The 21,318-nt window shown below is 45.0% G+C and overlaps 1 protein-coding gene and 1 pseudogene across 2 annotated transcripts in view; one reads left to right on the top strand and one right to left on the bottom strand.

The window, feature by feature from the left end:
* The window catches only part of TRPC4 (transient receptor potential cation channel subfamily C member 4), a gene marked incomplete at its 3' end in the record, with an annotated part of 376,713 nt that overhangs the window by 233,869 nt on the left and 121,526 nt on the right, over positions 1-21,318 (bottom strand). The gene's annotated exons all lie outside the window — the stretch shown is intronic.
* LOC307104455 (Y-box-binding protein 1-like) lies at positions 5,505-6,299 on the top strand (annotated as a pseudogene). Its single transcript has one exon. The product of its transcript is annotated as a Y-box-binding protein 1-like (transcript).

The raw sequence follows: 21,318 nt of genomic DNA, 5'->3' as shown, positions 1-21,318 counted from the left end.
GAGGGAAGTTGGGGGTGATTGGGCTGGCAGGGAGCCGTAAGGCGTCAATCTGGTGAGCAGGGGAGCGGTTATCAAGCAATCAGGCTGCAGGCAGAAGCGGTTAGGGGCAATCAAGCAGGCAGGCAGGCAGGCAAGCAGTTAGGAGCCAGTAGTCCCAGATTGTAAGAGGGATGTCCGACTTCAAGTTTAGGCCCGATCCCTGTGGCAGCTGGACATCCCCCAAGGGGTCCCAGATTGGAGAGGGTTCAGGCCGAGCTGAGGGACACCTCCTGTGCATGAATTTCGTACATTGGCGCTCTAGTTAATTATAATATAACTAGAGGCCTGGTGCACAAAATTCATGCACAGGGGGTGTGTCCCTCAGTCCAGCCTGCACTCTCTCCAATCTAGAACCCCTCGAGGGATGTCCGACTGCCCGTTTAGGCCCGGGCCTAAACGGGCAGTCGGACATCCCTCTCACAATCTAGGACTGCTGGCTCCCAACTGCTCGCCTGCCTGCCTTCCTGATTGCCCCTAACTGCTTCTGCCTACCAGCCTGATCACCCCCTAACCATTCCCCTGCCAGCCTGATTGATGCCTAACTGCTCCCCTGCCAGCCTGATTGCCCCTAACTGCCCTCCCCTGCAGGCCTGGTCACCCCCAACTGCTCTCTCCTACAGGCCTGGGTCCCCCTCAACTGCCCTTCCCTGCAGGCATGATTTCCCCCAACTTCCCTCCTCTGCCGGCCTGGTCACTCCTAACTGCCCTCCCCTGCAGGCTTTATCGCCCCCAACTGCCCTCCCTTGCAGGCCTGGTCCCCCCCAACTGCCCTCCCCTGCTAGCCATCTTGTGTCCACATGGGGGCAGCCATCTTGCACGTTGGAGTGACGATAAATTTGCATATTACTCTTTTATTAGATAGGATAGAGGCCTGGTGCACGGGTGGAGGCTGGCTGGTTTGCCCTGAAGGGTGTCCCGGATCAGGGTGGGGGTTCCTTTGGGGTGTGGGGCAGCCTGGGCGAGGGGCCTGTGGTGGTTTGCAGGCTGGCCATGCCCCCCGGAGACCCAAGTGGAGGCCCTGGTATCTGGGATTTATTTATCTTCTATAATTGAAACTTTGTAGCCTTGAGCAGAGGCCAGGGCCAGGCAGGGTGGGCGGGAAGCTTGGCTTCCTTCATTGCTGGGTAAACCCAAGCCTCCTGCTCACTCCATGGCCACAGCCATCTTGGTTGCATTAATTTGCATACTTGCTCCTGATTGGCTGGTGGGCCTGGCTTGTGGGTGTAGCGGAAGTATGGTCAATTTGCATGTTTCTCTTTTATTAGTGTAGATGTGGTAAATGTATATGTTCCAGACATAAAACAGGGAGAACATGTGGGAACTTTTCTGAAGCTTCAGTTCTAACATCTTTATTAAAAATATATTTTTATTGATTTCAGAGAGAAAGGAAAAGGGAGAGTGAGATCAAAACATCACCGTTTAGAAATAATTGATTGGCTGCCTCCTGCACTCCTCCCCCAGTGGGGATTGAGCCTGAGACTCAGGCATGTGACTTCCTGGTTCATAAGTCAATACTCAATCACTGAACTACACCAATCGGGAGAGTGTTAATGTCCCAAAGAGTCATATGATCTAACCTTAGGTAATGATTATATTTTAAGTTAATAAAGTAATAAGAAAATGTACAGATGTAATATTCACAGAGCACAGCACAGAAGAAGAAATACTAGTAAACTGGAATTGCTGAGCACAGAATGGAAGCCAGGAAGTGATGAGAGATGAAGCTAGGCAGAAATTCAGGTTCAGATATCTTGTTAAGAAGCTTGGGCTTTATTTTATAGAATCTATAAAATAAGCAATAGAGAACTGGGTTAGGGTTTTATAATAATGTAATATAGCAGCATTATTTACAACTAACGGCCCGGTGCATGAATTCGTGCACAGGTGGGTTCCCTTGGCCTGTCCAGCGTTTGGGGCCGATCAGGGCCATCTCGCCCAGTCCTGATCAGGGCTGGCTGGCCATGAGAGGTTGGCTGTGGGAGCACACTGACCACCAGGAGGCAGCTTCTGTGTTGAGCGTCTGCCCCCTGGTGGTAAGTGTGTGTCATAGCGACCAGTCCACCAGTCATTCGGTCATTTGGTCGCTTACACTTTTATATATATAGACTGAAGGCCCGATGCATGAAATTCATGCAAGAGTAGTCCTTCCTTTTCCCGGCTGCTGGCACCGGCTTCCCTCTAGCACCTCGCACCCCGGCTTGCTCCCCTCCGGCCTCCTGCTGGTACCCAGGATCTGGGCTGGCTTCCTTCCTGCCACTGGCAGGCACCTGGGACCTGGGCTAGCTTCCCTCTGGCTGCCTGCAGGCACCGGGATCTGGGCTTTGCTCCAGCCACCCACAGGCTCCTGGGACCCAGGCTGGCTTCCCTCCAGCCTCAGTTTCATCAGGAAGGATGTCTGGATTGACAAACGGCAGAATGTCCAATCTAATTAGCATATTACCCTTTTATTATTATAGATAGCTAAAAGTGTAAACAACCTAAATGTCCACCAATAGATGAAAGGATAAGCAAAATGTGGTATATACATACAATGTAATATTATTCAATGTTAAATAGGAATGAAATTTTGATACATGTTATGATATGGATGAACCTTTAAGACATTATTCTAAGAGATATAAGGCAAACACAAAAGAACAGATATTATATGATTCCACTTATATAAGGTACCCAGAATAGTCAAAATTATAGAAACAGGAAGTAGAATAGTGGTTTCCAGGGACTGGGAGATGAGGGAAGGGAGAATTATTGTTTAATGGGTATAGAGTTTCAGTTTAGAAAGATGAAAATGTTTTGTAGATGGATGATGGTGCTGGTTACACAACAATATGAATGTCCTTAATGTTACTGAAATATATACTTAAAATGGTTAAGAAGGCATATTTAATGTTATGTGTATCTTGCCACAATAAAAAGTAACATAGTAATGTTTCTTATATTTTAATAGAATAATTTAAATATGGGGAATGTTTACATATTAAATATCCTAGAGTGTAGTGTGAATTTGAATGAAACAAGATTGGAGCTATGGACACAGGAAAACTGGGTGAGGCACACTAGTCTAAAACTACTTCTTAAAAAGCAGGAAATGAGGAAAATGATTTGGGAAATATTAAGAAATATAACTGGAAATACAGTTGCCAGGCTTTGGTGGTGGACACGTATATATGTTCCAAAACTTACTTACTTAACAATTCATGATATTTCACAATTTTGTGGCTGTCTTAGTTCAGGCTGCTATAACAAAGTACTATAAACACACAACTTCAGAATCCAGCTTCAGAATTACAAATCATGAAATTATAGCACAGGCAATGTAAATACTTGAGACTTTTACCATATTTTTTTTTCAAGAATTCAAATAAAAGACAATTGACCTCTATTTAGAAAACTTGTGACTATTCCTCATAGGGTCAAAAAATGGGAGTGGGGATAAGTTCCAAAGTTTCCTATCATAATCAGGATAGGGTAAAAATAGATCTTCTGTTGTTTGTATGGAAAATAATACAATAATTAATAAATAAGAATACAAGAATTAACCCTTTGTTTCATGTATTCACAACTATAAACCTATTTTGCCCCACCTGCATATAATATAAGGAAACACAAACAGGAGGTTATAGTATCTCTCAAGAACAACAATGTTCTGTTTCATATATTTCCAAAAGATAACCTATGTTTTTTTTCTTTATTTTTTTCATCATTTATCTCCCCTATACCCTCTTGAACCTCTACACCTTCTCCTCACCCACAATCACTACACTGTTGTCCATGTCTATGACTTCTTTCTTTTTATTTTGCTCAATACCCCCCCCCCCCACCAGAACTGTCTGTCTGAGTGTGTCTCTATTTTTCTTGTCAGTTCAGAATGTTCATTAAATTTTACATATGAATGAAATCCTGTGGTACTTGTCTTTCTTCGTGTCCTTTCCAGCACTTGTTGTTTGTTGACTTATTGATGATAGCCATTCTGATAGATGTGAGGTGATATCCCATTGTGGTTTTAATTTGCAATTCTCTGATAATTAGTGACATTGAGCATCTTTTCATATGTCTAATGGACACCTGTATGTCCTCTTCGGAAAAGTGTCTACTCAGGTTTTTTACCCATTATTAAATTGGATCGGTGTTATGTTCTGTTTTTTGGTGTTGAATTTTATAAGATCCTTTTAATTTTTTTCTATTAGCCCCTTACAAATATACCAGTGATTATGTTCTCCCATTCAGTGGGTTGTCTTTTCATTTTGTTGATGGTTTCCTTTGCTGTGAAAAACTTTTTAGTTTGATGTGGTCCCATTTATTTACTTTTACTTTTGTTTCCCTTGCCTGAGGAGATATATCAGAAAAAAATATTGTGATGAGAAATGTCTGAGATTTTACAGCTTCTTCTAGGATTTTCTTCTAGGATTTTTGTGGTTTTGAGTCTAACATTTTTGTATTTTTTTCAAGAATATGTGGGTTATGATAAGCTATTAAATCCATAATTTCAGAAACTGGTAATTCTTATTTTTGTTTAGTGATGAGTGATAGAGAAAATATGAACCATCTAATCTAATAATAGACAAATATGCAAATTGACCGCACCTTCGCTACACCCAAGCCACGCCCACCAGCCAAGCCACGCCCACCAACCAATCAGGACGAATATGCAAATTATCCCAACAAAGATGGCGGCTAATTTGCATATTGTGACAGCGTAGAAAGAAGCCAAGAGCTGCAAAAGGGAGCAAAGCTGCAGAGAAGCAAGCAAGCCGGGGGGAGGAGCGGAGGCGGGGCCGGGGGAGAAGGAAGTTGAGCAGGCGAGGCCGAGGGAGAAGGGGCAGATCCGGGGGAGAAGGGAGGAGCAGAGGCGGGGCCAGGGGAGAAGGGAGGAGCGGAGGCGGGGCCGGGGGAGAAGGGAGGAGCGGAGGCGGGGCCAGGGGAGAAGGGAGGAGCGGAGGCGGGGCCAGGGGAGAAGGAAGGAGAGTGGGCTGGCGGAGAAGGCGGGGCAGGGGAGAAGGGAGGAGCGGAGGCGGGGCCAGGGGAGAAGGGAGGAGTGGAGGCGGGGCCAGGGGAGAAGGAAGGAGAGCAGGCTGGCGGAGAAGTTAGAAAAGCTGGGGGGCTGGCGGAGATCGCGGGGCGGGGGACAAGGGAAGAGAGCAAGCAGGGTGGGGTAGAGTGCAGCAGGAAACCCTATTGCAGGATTTTTCCTGCAACGGGAACGCTAGTTAAATAATAATCCTAGAGTTCGATAGGCAGTGGGAGTTGAGAGCGGACCCCAGAGAGCCCTAAGCAGCCCCGCAACCACCACTGGCCTAGTACCATCACACCCTGTGAGGAACTACTGCACCCCGCCAGTCACCACCACAACTATGAGCAGCTAGGCTGAGACCCAGCAGCCACCACAGGCTGCTGCCGGGGCCACCCTTCATCAGCAGGGCCTTGGGGGTTAGGTAGGGTTAGGAGTTGGGGAGAACAAGTAGGTCATGGCAAGGAAGGTTTGGGGAACAGTAAAATTGTTCAATGTAAGAAAGGGATATGGTTTAATCAACTAGAATCACACCAAGGAAGATGTATTTGTACACCAGACTCCATAAAGAAGAATAACCCCAGGAAGTCCCTTCGCAGTGTAGGAGAAGGATATACTATGGTGTCTGATGTTGTTGAAGAAGAAGAGGGTGCGGAGGCAGTAAATGTTACAGGCCCTAGTGGAGTTCCTGTGCAAGGCAGTGACTGCAGCAGACTGGAACCATTATAGATGCTATCCACGTGGCAGGGGTCTTTCACGCAATTACCAGCAGAATTACCAGAATAGTGAGAATGGGGAAAACAATAAGGGATGGGAGAGTGATCCCAAAGACCAGGCCCAACAGCGCCGGCTCTATAGCAGGAGATGGTTCCCACCTTACTACATTGGGAGACCTTATGAGCGTTGACCACAGTATTCCAACCCTCCTGCGTAGGGAGAAGTGATGGAGGGTGCTGACAACCAGGGTTCAGTAGAACCGGGTACACCAGTGAGACAGAATATGTATTGGGGCTATAGACCACAATTCTGCAGGGGCCCTCCTCGCCAAAGACAGCCTAGAGAGGACAGCAACGAAGAAGATAAGGAAAATCAAGAAGATGAGACCCAAGATCAGCAGCCACTTCAACGTTGGTACCGCCACAACTTCAATTACTGACACAGATGCCCAGAAAACCCTGAACCACAATATGACAAAGATATAAAAGCAGCTGATCCACCAGCTGAGACTTTGTCCACTCTAGAAGCTGAGTAAAAAATGCCGGTTTCCATCTCTACCATCATCGGTTTAGTCATCCAACAAGAATAAATGAATATGAAATTTCAGCAATAAGAAATGAACAAAAAATGGGAGCCAAAGGCCTTAAATGCTTGCTTTTTGTCCATTGACCAGATAGATGGAACTATCTGCATTATCTATGCAATATGTGGTTTTCATTATTTTTATCAAAAGACATCTGTTTTTGGTAACGACAAACGTGTTTTTGAAGAAAGGAAAAAAAAAAAAGCCTGTTTTTTTCTCAATACACCTTTAAAGGTTTTTAAATTGCTTCATATCTGGTCAAGTTGAGATTTTTAAGAACTGCATTTTAAATTTGTAATAAAAGTTTACAATTTGCTTTTTTCAAAAAAGTCAACAAACTTCAGGCACCTGTTAATCAAGGTCTTAAATAATTAAAAAATAATAATTCTGGAAAAGATAACACTGAAATTTAAATGTAAGCATTAGTGCAACAGAAACAAAAGAAATGGTTCTTCATTATTGAAACCTAAATGATTGCATCTGACTAATGGAAAATAGCAGATTTTATTAGTCGTCATGGAGTCAGAAGTGCCAGTTTTAAGCATAAAAGTAATTCATTTGAGAACCAAGAAAAGGTGTCCAATATACAATAAAAATTTTAAAAATATATCACTAACATAATGATTTTGTGTAGGGCAAAAGCTACATTGGTAAGGATTGCTTATCCTGTGGATACACATTTTGTGAAATGAATAGAATAAAATGCCTCTTTGAAAAAAAAATGCTTAATCTATTCCTCTTATTTAAAGCAGTATCAAATAAAATCTATATTTATGTCTGATTTAAAGTTAAGATTTTCTATTTTATAAGATAAACTTATCATATTATACTCAACATAATTTAAAATGATAAATTTATATAATGTTTTGAACATACAATTTCATATTTAATTTTGGAAGAAAAAATGAATTAGGAGAAAGTGTTTATGTGTTACTTAATTAGTTGTAAAGAAACTCAAGGGAATTAGATTCCACACTTTAAAATCCTAGTGTTAAGGAATTAGGCTAATGCTAACCTTGTAAAAAAAAAAAAAAAAAAAAGCTTGGAAAACTTCCTTACTCTTGAATTTTTTGGAATAGTTTGAGGAGGATAGATGTTAGTTCTTCTCTGAATGTTTGGTAAAACTCCCCTGTGAAGCCATCTGGACCAGGGCTTTTGTTTGATGGGATTTGTTTTTGTTTTTGTTTTTTTTTGTGTTTTTTTTATTACTGCTTCAATTTCATCAGTAGTTATTGGCCTATTCAGGTTTTTTGATACTTCCTGATTCAGTTTTGGAAGATTGTATTTTTCTAGGAATATGTCTATTTCATCCAGGTTGTTCAACTTCTGGAATTTAGTTGTTCATAGCACTTTTTTTGTGATCATTTGTATTTCTCTTAGGTCAGTTGTCATTTTGCCTTTTCTGTTTTTTATTTTATTTGAGTACTCTATCTTTGTTTCATAATGAGTCTGACTAAATGTGCATCAATCTTGTTTATCTTTTCAAAGAATCAGCTCTTGTATTGTTTTTTAGTCTCTAGGTCATTTATTTCTGCTCTAATCTTTATTATTTCCTTCCTTCTACTTTCTCTGGGCTTTTATTGTTGTCCTCTTTATAATTCTTTAAGTTGTAGGGTTAGATAATTTATTAGAAGATTTTCTTCTAATAAATATTTGAGGTAGGCCTGTAATGCTATGAACATCCCTTTATACATTAAAAAGATCATATACCATGACCATGTGGGATTTATTTCAGGAATGCAAGGCTGGTACAATATTCACAAAACAATAAATGTGATATATTACATAAGCAAATTGGAAGACAAAAATCACATGATCATATCAACTGATGCAGATTAATCATTCAACAAAATTCAACACCCTTTTTTGATAAAATCTCTCAGCAAAGTGGGCATAGAGGGATCATACCTCAATTTTATAATGACCAAATATGAAAACCTACAGCCAACATCATACTCAATGGTCAAAAACTAAACTAATTTTCTCTAAGAACAGGAACAAGACAGGGATGTCTGCTTTCACCACTCTTATTCAACACTTGAGGCCTGGTGCATGAAATCCATGCACGGAGGGGTAGGGCCTACACCCTCTCACAATCCGGGACTGCTGGCCTGCACCCTCTCGCAATCCGGGACTGCTGGCTCCTAACTGCTCACCTGCCTGCCTGCATGATCACCCCTAACCACTCTGTCTGCCTGCCTGATCACCCCTAACTGCCTTTGCCTGCCTGCCTGATCATCCTTAACTTCTCTCCCCTGCTGGCCTGATCATCCCTAACTGCTCTCCCCTGCTGGCTTGATTGCCCCTAACCACCTCTGCCTTGGCCCCTGCCACTGTGGCTTTGTCTGGAAGGATGTCCAGAAGATGTCCGGTCTACCCGGCCTAATTAGCACATTACCCTTTTATTAGTATAGATAGGACTGGAAATACTAGTCACAGTGATCAGACAAGATAAAATAAATAAAAGTCATCCAAATTGGAAAGAGAAAGTAAAACTTTCACTATTTGCAGATGACATGTTATTGTACACAGAAAATCCTAAAGACTCCACGAATAAACTACTAAATTTAATCAAGGAAATTGGCAATGTAGCAGGATTAACACCCAGAAATCAATGGCATTTTTATACAACAATAATGAACTCTCAGAAAGAGAAACTAAAAAAAAAAAAAAAAATCCATTTACCATTGCAACAAAAAAATTAAGATACTTAGGAATAAACTTGACCAAGGTGGTAAAAACCCTGTACTTGGAAAACTATAGGATGATGAAATATGGAATAGAGGATGATATAAACAAGTGAAAGAATATACTGTGTTCATGGATTGGTAAAATCAACATCATTAAAATGTACATACTACCTAAAGCAATATATAGATTCAATGCAACCCCTATTAAAATACCAATGGCATATTTCACAGATCTAGAACAAACACTCCAAAAATTTATAAGTAAGCAAAAAAGACCCCAAATAGCTGCATCCATCTTGAGAAAGAAGAACAAAGATGGAGGGATTACAATGCCAGATATCAAGTTATGTTACAATGCCACTATAGGCAAAACAGTCTGGTAGTGGCACAAGAACAGCCATATAGATCAATGTAACAGAATAGAGAATCCAGAAACTGACCCAAGCCATTACACTGAGTTAATATTTGACAAAGGAGGCAAGAGCATACAATGGAGTAAAGATATTCTCTTCAATCAATAGTGTTGGAAAATTGGACAGGTACATGCAAAAATAATGAAACTAGATCACCAAATTACACCATACACAAGAATAAATTCAAAATGGATAAAAATGCTTTTAAACATTTTTTTATTTATTTTATTTTTTTAAATATATCTTTATTGATTTCTGAGGGGAAGGGAGAGAGAGAGAGGCAGAGAGAGAGAAACATCAGTGATAAGAGAGAATCATTGATCGGCTGCCTCATGGAAGCCCCCTACTGGGGAGCAAGCCCACAAACCAGGCATGTGCCCTTGACTAGAATAGAACCTGGGAACCTTCAGTCCACAGGCTGATGCTCTATTCACTGAGCCAAACCAGCCAGGGCTAAAAGACCTTGCTGAAGGTCATGAACACATAAAATCCTAGAAGTAACCATAGGCAGCAAAATCTCAGATAACTCTCATAGCAATATACATCTCCTGGGGCAAGGGATAATAAGGAGAAAATAAATATATGGGACTATATCAAAATAAAAGACTTCTTCACAGCAATAGAAAGCATCAACAAAATGAAAAGGGAGCCCACTGCATTGGAGAATATATTTGCCAATTATATATCTGAAAAGGGGTTAATTTCCAAAATATATAAAGAACTCATACACCTTAACAAAAGAAAGACAAATAATTCAATTAAAAAACGGGCAAATGACCTAAGTAGACACTTTTCCAAAGCAGACATACAGAAGAATAAGAGACATATAAAAAAAGACTCAAAGTCATTAATGATTGAAGAGATGCAAATGAAAACAATGAGGTAACACCTCACACATTTCAGAATGGCTATTATCAACAAATCAACAAAGGACAAGCATTGGTGAGGATGTGGAGAAAAGGGTACCATAGTACACTGCTGGTGGGAATGCAGACTGGTGCAGCCACTGTAGAAAACATTATGGAGTTTCCTCAGAAAACTAAAAATGGAACTCCCATTTGACCCAGTGATCCCACTTCTAGGAATATTTTTCAAGAAACTAGAAACACCAATCAGAAAGGATATATGCACCCCTCTGTTCATAGCAGCACAATTTACAACAGCTAAGATTAGGAAACAGCCTAAGTGCCCATCAGCAGATGAGTGGATTAGAAAACTGTGGTATATCTACACAATGGAATATTATGCTGCAGTAAAAAAGAAGGAATTCTTACCATTTACAACAGCATGGATAGACCTGGAGAGAATTATGCTAAGCAAAATAAGCCAGTCAGAGAAAGATAAATATCACATGATATCACTCATTTGTGGAATATAATGAACAACATAAACTGATGAACAAAAACAGATCCAGAGACAGAGAAGCATCGATCAGACTGTCAAACCTCAGAGAGAAGGCAGGGGAGGGCGGTGGTAAGAGGGAGATATCAACCAAAGGACTTGTATGCATGCATATAAGCCTAACCAAAGGACACAGACACCAAGGGGGTGAGGGCATAAGTGGGGGAGTGGCAGGGGGGGCAATGGGGCGATAAGGACACATATGTAATACCTTAATCAATAAAGAAAAATAAAAAGAAAAATAGAAAACATGAAATACTAGCAAATTGCCTAACCGGCCTGGCTCAGTGGTTGAGCATCAACCTATGAACCAGGAGGTCATGGTTTGATTCCCGGTTAGGGCACATGCCTGGGTTGTGGGTTGGATCCCCAGTGTGGGGCATGCAGGAGGCAGCCAATCAATGATTCTCTCTCATCATTGATGTTTCTGTCTCCTTCTCCCTCTTTCTTCCTCTCTGAAATCAATACAAATGTATTAAAAAATAAATATCTTTAAAAGATAAACATTAGCAAGTAATCAGGAGAATATATTTGCCAATATATATATATAAAATATTAGTTATACTAGTAGCCCATTTGCAGGAAGAATCCTGCAAGTGGCCGCTGTGGCCGCATGCTCTGTGCCACCGCCGTTGTGGCCGCTGCTGCCGCCCTCCGCGCTCTGCCCCGCTCCACCCCTCTCCGCCCCACCTGGGCTTTCCCTCTGGCAGCCACCTTGCTTTCCGCTTTTCCTCCCTCTTCCTTCTAAGTTGTCTTCAGCCTTCACTCCTCCCTCCCTCGGCATATGCAAATTAACCGCCATATTTGTTGGGTAATTTGCATACTTGCCCTAATTGGCTGGCTGGTGGGTGTGGCTTTGGCTGGTGAGCGTGGCTTGGTGTAGCAAAGGTGCAGTCAATTTGCATATTACTATTTTATTAGGTAGGATGAAAATCTTTCTGCCTTCCAAATATAAGAAAATTTGTTTTTATTTTCCTAGAACAATTTGATACATTATACCTTCTTAAGCATATGAAAGCCTTTTTACTTTTCTTCCTACTAATCCTTCCAAAATTTGTCAATTCTTAATGAGTGAGTCATGGCAACATGGTTCTTTGCATGAATTCAATAATACCAGTTTCCAATTGTGGTTTTATTAACCAAGACTTTGACTGGAATGTCATGCCTGAGAGAAACATGCCTGGACTTCGGATGTCATCAAAAAGTCTTAATGAGTGAAGATTGATTATGAAGCCAATATGGGCCCCTTGGAGAAAGTCTGCTATCTTGCTTGGTCACATGGTTCATGGCAGTCTTTCCAGGAAAGGAATGAAGTTGCTTTCCTGGGAGATGGCAAGGAAGGATCCTCAAGATATCTTTGGGGACCTCAATAACTTGAGGAATTCACCCAAGTCTACAGATATTGCAGGAAAACCTGATGGCAGCTAAGTCACTCAGATTATTTGTCCTGACGGGCTAATTAAGGCTCAATGTTGAAATTTCAGCAGAGCAGATTTTTTTAAAAACCTATACGATCAATTGCTATTCTTATTGTGTTCATGCAAATAATCAGGACAAATTGAAACTAGCCTCAATACAGTAAATAAATTGGTGTTCATTTGGCTCTTTAGTAAAAATGAGGGTAATTTTAGGGGGAAAATTCTCCATATAAATAGTTTTAAATATTAGACTCTAATTCAGTTCATTATCTTCAAAGTTTTATTTTTTCACCCATGAGCTAAACTAAACTGGATCCTAAATTTTTATCTAGTTTTCTTAAATATTTGACTACAACCATCCAAACTAATGTTTCATTTTTTTCTCATTCTTTGACTTGTAATTATTAACAACTAGAATTTTTTCCTTTTATCAGACTATTTATCATAATTATTGTCATTCTATCTTTTTCCCCAGTGATACTGAAATTTATAAAACAATTTTTCTCCACTGGGTTACAAACCCTATTTTTACTCAGGAAATACCACCCCTTTACACCATTATAACTTCCTTTTGTGCCCAGGCCTCATCATCCCTCTGACAGAGAGCAACGATCTTTTGGCTCAGAAGGAAAACATCACTCCCTTTCAGCAGGAAGCACATTCAGAAGAAATACTATGCCCCTTTTCTCTGAAAGAATTCAGTACCAAAAATCCATGAGGGGGAGAATGTTATACAGATATGAGCTGAGCAAGTATGACAGGCCAGGTACAGAAGGTCACTGGAATGGAAGCCCCAGGTGCCTAGCAAGGAACAATTGTAGGGACCTTGCCCCAAGGGTGGCCTCTCCTCCCCTAGCATATTGTTAGTTATACATTTAGGCCTTCTGATCTTTTGTCCCTAGAGATATCATCTAGGCCTCAGGAAAGGTTGAGAAAATTAACCATACCCTAAAAAATAATATAGCCAAACTATGTCAGGAGATTCATCTGCATTAGAATCAGGTGTTGCCAATTTTCCTGCTCAGAATTAGAGTAGCTCCCTGAAGTGGGATTGGTTTGAGGCCCTATGAAATAATATATGGGAGACCCTTTCAGGCAGCTATAGGAACAGAGGTATATGTAGATATAATGTTAAAATTAAGCATTATATGCAGCATCTTTATCAAACAGTGATAGTTATTAATAATTTTGCATGTGCTAGGGATTTTTCTGTCACAGGTATGCTACATTCCTTCTTAGCAGGAGTTCTACTCGAAACATAGAAAACCAGATCACCGACAATCAACATGGATGGGATCCTGGGACATACTTGAGCTGCTGAAGTTGTCAGGGATAAAGCCCTAGATCCATTACACCAGAGTAAATAGGGTGCCAGAAGGGGAAGAATGGGTAACTGAACCCAAGAAACACCTCAAGGTCATCTTTCAAAGACAATACTTACTATAATCATGCTCTTGACCATGGCTGGTTTGGCTGAAGAATTAATTCCATTCAGAAGAGACAAAAATATTTGGGTGCAATTAGTAAAAAATGTTCTTAATATCTCTGACTTTTGCCTTTTAGGAGGAACATATGTAGAATAGACCTTTACATCCTGTCTAGTAGGAGTTGGGACACCTATTGCTAATATATAGAGTTATACTCATTTTATTCATTTTGGGAAGAAAGTCACATACAGGGACCTTTATGCATTGGGACCCATTGTCCAGAAAAATGATGAAGGCATATTTTCTCTAAAGGTGGCTGCAGTAGTTTCCTCTGAAAAATGTCTGACTTTTACCAGTTGATCTAATCATTGTCTTATAGTATCTAATAACTAAAATATGAATTGTTCTGATAATTTCACCCTCCCTTATACTAATGGACATTCTAAGCCACTGGCTGGTTGGTTTCTGATTGTTTATACATATACTAGAGTCCCGGTGCACGAAATTCTTGCATGGGGGTGTGTGTCCCTCAGCCCAGCCTGCATCCACTCCAATCTGGGACCCCTAGAGGGATGTCCGACTGCCCATTTAGGCCCGATCCCAGGCAGTCGGACATCCCTCTCACAATCCAGGACTGCTGGCTCCCAACTGCTCGCCTGCCTGCCTTCCTGATTGCCCCTAACCACTTCTGCCTGCCAGCCTGATCACCCCCTAACCACTCCCCTGCCAGCCTGATTTATGCCTAACTGCTTCCCTGCCAGCCTGTTTGCCCCTAACTGCCCTCCCCTGCAGGCCTGGTCCCCCCAACCTCTCTCCCCTGCAGGCCTGGGTCCCCACCCAACTGCCCTTCCCTGCAGGCCTGGTCGCCCCCAACTTCCCTCCCTTGCAGGCCTGGTCCCTCCCAACTGCCCTCCCCTGCTGGCCATCTTGTGGCAGCCATCTTGTGTCCACATGGGGACAGGATCTTTGACGACATGGGGACAGCCATCTTGTGTGTTGGAGTGATGGTTAATTTGCATATTACTCTTTTATTAGAGGCCTGGTGCACAGGTGGGGGCCAGCTGGTTTGCCCTGAAGGGTGTCCCAGATCAGGGTGGGGATTTCCCTTGGGGCATGGGGTGGTCTGGGCAAGGGGCCTGTGGTGTTTTGCAGGCCAGCCACCCCCCACAGTGACCCAAGCGGAGGCGCTGGTATTTGGGATTTATTTATCTTCTATAATTGAAACTTTGTAGCCTTGAGTGGAGGCCAAGGCAGGCCAGGGCTGCAGAAGCTTGGCTTTCTCCATCACCGGGGGCAATTCAAGCCTCCTGTTCTCTCCAGCTCTGCGGCTGTGACCATTTTGTTGGGATTTATTTATCTTCTATAATTGAATCTTTGTAGCCTTGAGCAGAGGCCTGGGCCAGCCAGGTTTTACAGGAAGCTTGGCTTCCTCCATTGCTTGGGAAACCCAAGCCTCCTGCTCGCTCCATGGCTGCAGACAGCTTGGTTGGGTTAATTTTCATACTCGCTCCTGATTGGCTGGTGGGCATGGCGGAGGTATGGTCAATTTGCATATTACTCTTTTATTAGATAGGATCCTTTCAACAGCACCAGGAGGCCTTGTTTCTTAGGAAGATTGACAGAAGATAGAGACCTTCACCCAGATTCCATAAGAATAATTACTACCAAATAGAAAGAGTAGGGAAATATTAGGACTATATGGCAATACAACCCTTAATAGCCATTTGTAAGTTTCCTGCCACAGGAGGACAAAGACAGGGTAAAACTTGATGGACACCAGGAATCAGAACATATAAGAAATTAAAACTGTTCTAAAGACCTGATAGCATATCTGCACTCTATCCGAATTCCAAGCCCACAAACTCAGTCCCCTGACACACTGATGACAAGAGCTTCCTGCTAGTGACTGCATATAAGGATAAAACTCCAGCTCCTGGGTGCTGCCATCATGGACTTTATATCCCCTTGACTCAGTGCTGTGCAGCCCTTCCCTTTGGATATCCCATCCTCCATCTCTTTTCCAAAATAAATTTAGTTTTTCTTTATCCACTCTCTGAGATGGTTATTCAGCTTGTCTACATATCATCATGTTAACCTTTCAGTTAATATGTAAGAAATTAATATTATTATTTTTTTGTCTTGGACAACTCTTTATTTTAATACTAGAGGCCTGGTGCATGAAATTTGTGCATGGGGCGGGGGTGTCCCGCAGCCCGGCTTGAAGCCTCTCCAATCTGGGACCCTTCGAAGGACATCCTACTGCTGGTTTACAGAGATCAGGCCTAAACCAGCAGTTGGATATCCCTCTCGCAATCCAGGACTGCTGGCTCCTAACCGCTCACCTGCCTGCCTGCCTGCCTGATTGCCCCTAACCACTCTGCCTGCCGGCCTGCTCACCCCCAACTCCCCTCTGCCACTGGCCTTGCCCCCAACTGTCGCCCGCCGCCAGCCTGCTTGCCCCCAAATGCCCCCCTGCCAGCCTGATCACCCCTAACTGCCCCCTGTGCCAGTGTGCTCACCCCCACTGCCCCGCCTGCTGCCCTGCTCGCCCCCACGTTCCCTCCCCACTGGCCTGCTCCCCCTCAACTGCCCCCCTGCTGGCCTGCTCACTCCAAACTGCCCCCCCACTGTCCTGATCACCTCCAACTGACCCCCACTGATGGGGTGAGGGACTGAGGGCTGTTTTCAGGCTGGCCACACCACCTTCAGGGTGGGGGTCCCCACTGGGATGCCTGGCCAGTCTGGGTGAGGGGCTAATGGTTGTTTTCAGGCTGCCCATGTCCCCCAGCGATCCAGGCTCCCAGCCCCTCCTTTTTCTCTTTTCTTTCTTTTTCTCTCAGAGCCCCTTGAGCGGAGGCCAGGGCCGCTGGAAGCAGGTATCTGGAATTTATCCTCTATAATTGAAACTTTGTAGCCTTGAGCAGAGGCCAGGGCTGGCCAGGGCGGGCGGGAAGCTTGGCTTTCTCCATTGCCAGGGGCAACCCAAGCCTCCTGCTCTTTCCTGCTCCATGGCCACCAACATCTTGGTTGGGCTAATTTGCATACTCGCTCCTGATTAGCTAGTGGGCGTGGCTGGTGGGTGTAGCGGAATGATGGACAATTTGCATGTTTCTCTTTTATTAGTGTAGACTAGAGGGCTGGTGCATGAAATCTGTGCACAGAGGGGGCGGTCCCTCAGCCCAGCCTTCACCCTCTCCAATCCGGGATCCCTCGGGGGATGTCTGACTGCAAGTTGAGGCCCGATCCCACATTCAGACATCCCTCTCACAATCCGGGACTGCTGGCTCCTAACTGCTCACCTGCCTGCATGCCTGATCACCCCTCACCACTCTGCCTGCCTGCCTGATTGCCCCTAACACCTCTGTCTGCCTCCTTTATTGCACCTAACCACTCTCCCCTGCCAGCCTGATCACTCTTAACCACCTCTGCCTCAACCCTGCCACTATGGCTTTGTCCAGAAGGATGTCCAGAAGATGTCGGGTCTATCCAGTTTAATTAGCATATTACCCTTTTATTAGTATTTGATTTTTTTATTAATTTCAGAGAGGAAGGGAGAGGAAGAGAGAGAGATAGAAACATCAATTATGAGAGGAAATCATTGATTGACTGCCTTCTGTATGCCCCCCACTGTGGATCAAGCCCACAACCTGAGCATTTGCCCTTGACCAGAATCAAACCTGGGATCCCTCAGTCCACAGGCCAATGCTCTATCCACTAAGCCAAACCAACCAGGGCTGTTTTGGACAACTCTTGACAAGAATTTGGCTGCTTCAGTTGATTAAATATCACTGTAGTATTTCATCATGAGGGTATGGTAAAAGAGTCAGAGTGTTTTGTTTCAGTGCCTTCACACAAGTCGTTATGGCCAAAGACAAAGTTAAATCAGTTATGATATCAGAACCAAAATCACTGTAGTCATCAGAGAGAACAAAAATGAAACAAGTGAGCACAACCAGCTGTACTGTGTTCTTTGTTTCATTTCATGGATAGAGCATCTGGGAATTTTATTCTACTCATGATTTACAAGATAATATCAAAACTGAACAGATATAATAGGAGACCTTTGTAATAATTGTGTCAATACCTTAAATACTCATCCCCCAAAAAAACTAAATAAAGTAAATCATAATATTGTATTAATAAAATATATTTAAGAATGCCTGGCCCAATTGCTGAGGTCACATAAATATTTAACCTCATTTTATCAGATCTAAGGCATAGAATTACTTTTAATTTTCACATGTTATACTTTAAAAACTTTAATCAAATAAAGGTTTTCATCAGTATCTTATAGTTGTATATTAAGATTATTCTAGCCCCTTTAAAATATAAGATTACTGCCAGGTCGGTGTGATTCCGTGGTTGAGCATTGGCCCATGCACCAAGAGGTCAGGGTTTGAATCCCGGGCAGGGCACATGCTTGGGTTGCTGGCTCAATCCCCAGTGAGGGGCCTGCAAGAAGAAGTCAGCTGATCAATGATTCTCTCTCATTACTGATGTTTCTATTTCTTCCTCTCCCTTTCTCTCTGAAATATATATATATATATACACATACACTAATATATAAAAACCCAGGGTCCATAACAACCGACCGAACACTGGAAGTCAGTCCTGCAGTCAGTGCTGGGTTGCCGTGGTGACCCAGCACTGACTGCCAAGGGGGCTGTGGATCAGGCTCAGAGAGAGGCCCAGAGAGAGAGGCAGGGTCTGATCCGCAACCTCTGTGGCAGCTGTTGATCAACCGTTGCCTCTCTCTTTCTCTCCAGGCTTCGCCAGCAGCCGCATCTCTGTTTCTCTCCGGGCCTCCGTGGGGGGCTGCTGATCAGCCCTGCCTCTCTGATCAGGCCCGGAGATAAGCCCGGAAACACTGACTGGCATAGGAACTGACCAATCAGAACCAAATCTGGGTGAAGTGCGAGGAGCCAATGGCTGCCTAGGAGGTGGAGCTTTTGACTCTGACTGGCATAGAAACCGACCAATCAGAACCAAATTGACAAGCAGGTGAGGGCAGTTGGGGGCAAGACCAGGCCTGCAGGAGAGGGTAGTTGGGCGCAAGACCAGGCCTGCAGGGGAGGGTAGTTGGAGGTGAGATCAGGTTGGCAAGGGAGGGAATTTAGGGGTGATCAGGCAGGCAGGGGAGAGCAGTTGGGGGCAAGATCAGGTGAGCAAGGGAGAGCAGTTGGGGGTGAGATCAGGTGAGCAGGGGAGGGCAGTTGGGGGCAACCATGGCAGCAGGGGAGGGCTGTTGGGGGCAAGATCAGGCCAGCAGGGGAAGGCCATTGGGGGCAAGATAAGGCCAGCAGGGGAGGGCCGTTGGGGGCAAGATCAGGTCAGCAGGGAAGGGCAGTTAGGGGTGATCAGGCAGGCAGAGGCAGTTTGGGGCGAGATCATGCCAGCAGGGAGAGCAGTTGGGGGCAAGATCAAGTTGACAGGGGAGGGAAGTTAGGGGAGATCAGGCAGGCAGGCAGAGGCAGTTAGGGGTGTTCAGGCAGGCAGACAGAGAGGTTAGGGGCGATGAGACAGGCAGGCAGACAGGTGAGTGGTTAGGAGCCAGTGGTCCCAGATTGTGAGAGGAATGTATGACTGCCAGTTATCCCCCAAGGTGATCCCCAATTAGAGACGGTGCAGGCTTGGCTGAAGGAAACCCCCTCCATGCACAAATTTCATGCACCAGGTCACTAGTATCCTATCTAATAAAAGAGTAATATGAAAATTGACCGTCACTCCAATACACAAGATGGCCACCCCCATGTGGTCAAAGATGGCTGCCCCCATGTGGACACAAGATGGCCAAAACAGGATGGCAGTTGTGGGCAATCAGGCCAGCAGGGGAGGGCAGTTGCGGGGAACCAGGCCTGCAGGGAAGGGCAGTTGGGGGGGACCAGTCCTGGAGGGGAGGGCAGTTGGGTGGGACCAGGCCTGCAGAGGAGGGCATTGCGGGCAACCAGGCCACCAGGGGAGAGTATTTAAGTGTGACCAGGCCATCAGGGGAGGGCAGTTGGGGGTGACCAGGTCTGCAGGGGAGAGAAGTTGGGGGGGAACAGGCCTTGAGGGGAGGGCAGTTGGGGATGACCAGGCCAGCAGGGGAGGGCAGTTAGGGGTGACCAGGCCTTGAGGGGAGGGCAGTTGGGGGTGACCAGGCCTACAGAGGAGGGCATTGGGGGCTACCAGGCAAACTGGGGAGAGTATTTAAGTGTGACCAGGCCAGCAGGGGAGGGCAGTTGGGGGAGACCACGCTTGCAGGGAAGGGCAGTTGGGGATGACCAGGCCAGCTGGGGAGGGCAGTTAGGGGTGACCAGGCCTGCAGGGGGGAGAAGTTGGGAGGTAACCAGGCCTGTAGGGGAGGGCAGTTTGATGACCAGGCTGGCAGGGTAGGGCAGTTAGGGGCAATCAGGCTGGCAGGGAAGCAGTTAGGTGTTTATCAGGCTGGCAGGGGAGTGGTTAGGGGGTGATTAGGCTGGCAGGCAGAAGCGGTTAGGGGAAATCAGGCAGGCAGGCAGGCGAGCAGTTGGGAGCCAGCAGTCCTGGATTGTGAGAGGGATGTACCAGATTGTAGAGGGTGCAGGCTGGGCTGAGGGACACCCCCCTCCATGCATGAATTTCGTGCACTGGGCCTCTAGTATATATCCTCTCTAATAAAATGGTAATATGCAAATTAACCATCACTCCGCTACATAAGCCACGCCCATCAACCAAGCCACGCCCACCAGCCAATCAGGGCGAGTATGCAAATTAACCCCAATCCAAGATGGCTACAGCCACAGAGAGCAAGGTTTCCCAGGTAACAGAGCAAGTCAAGCTTTCCATAGACGTTGCAGGCCTAAGCCTCCACTCAAGCTACAAAGTTTCAATTATAGAAGGTAAACAAATTGAAACAAATGGCGGCAGAATGGAGCTTGAGAGAGCAGGCCAGGGTTGCCGGCGGCAACAGGGGAAGCAAAGCTTTCCACACACCCTGGCCGGGCTCACCCGATTAAAGCTACAAAATTTCAATTGTAGAAGGTGAATTAACTGCCACAGAAAATGGCTGCCGCCCCGGAGGGAGCAGCAGGCTTGGCTCCGCTCCAGGCTACAAAGTTTCAATTGTAGAAGGAAAGTAAATTCCAGATACCAGGGCCTCCACTTGGGTCGCCAGGGGGCATGGCCGGCCTGCAAACCACCACAGGCCCCTCGCTCAGGCCGCCCCACGCCCCAAGGGAACCCCACCCTGATCCGGGACACCCTTCAGGGCAAACCAGCTGGCCCCCACCCATGCACCAGGCCTCTATCCTATCTAATAAAAAAGTACTATGCAGATTGATCATCACTGCAACACACAATATAGCTGCCCCATGTGGTCAAAGATCCTGCCCTCATGTGGACACAAGATGGCCAGCAGGAGAGGGCAGTTAGGAGGCACCCGGCCTGCAAGGGAGGGCAGTTGGAGGTGATCAACCCTGCAGGGGAGGGCAGTTAGGGGTGACCAGGCCAGCAGAGGAGAGAAGCTGGGGGCAAACAGGCTGGCAGGGGAGCAGTTAAGCATCAACCAGGCTGGCAGCGGAGTGGTTAGGGGGTGATCAGGCTGGCAGGCAGAAGCGGTTAGGCGCAATCAGGAAGGCAGGCTGGCAAGCAGTTGGGAGCCA

This window comes from Cnephaeus nilssonii (assembly GCF_951640355.1).
Source record: "Cnephaeus nilssonii genome assembly, chromosome: 8".
NCBI lineage: Eukaryota > Metazoa > Chordata > Mammalia > Chiroptera > Vespertilionidae > Cnephaeus > Cnephaeus nilssonii.
Note: the sequence above shows the minus strand (reverse complement) of the source record. Positions and strands in the feature narration are given on the sequence as shown.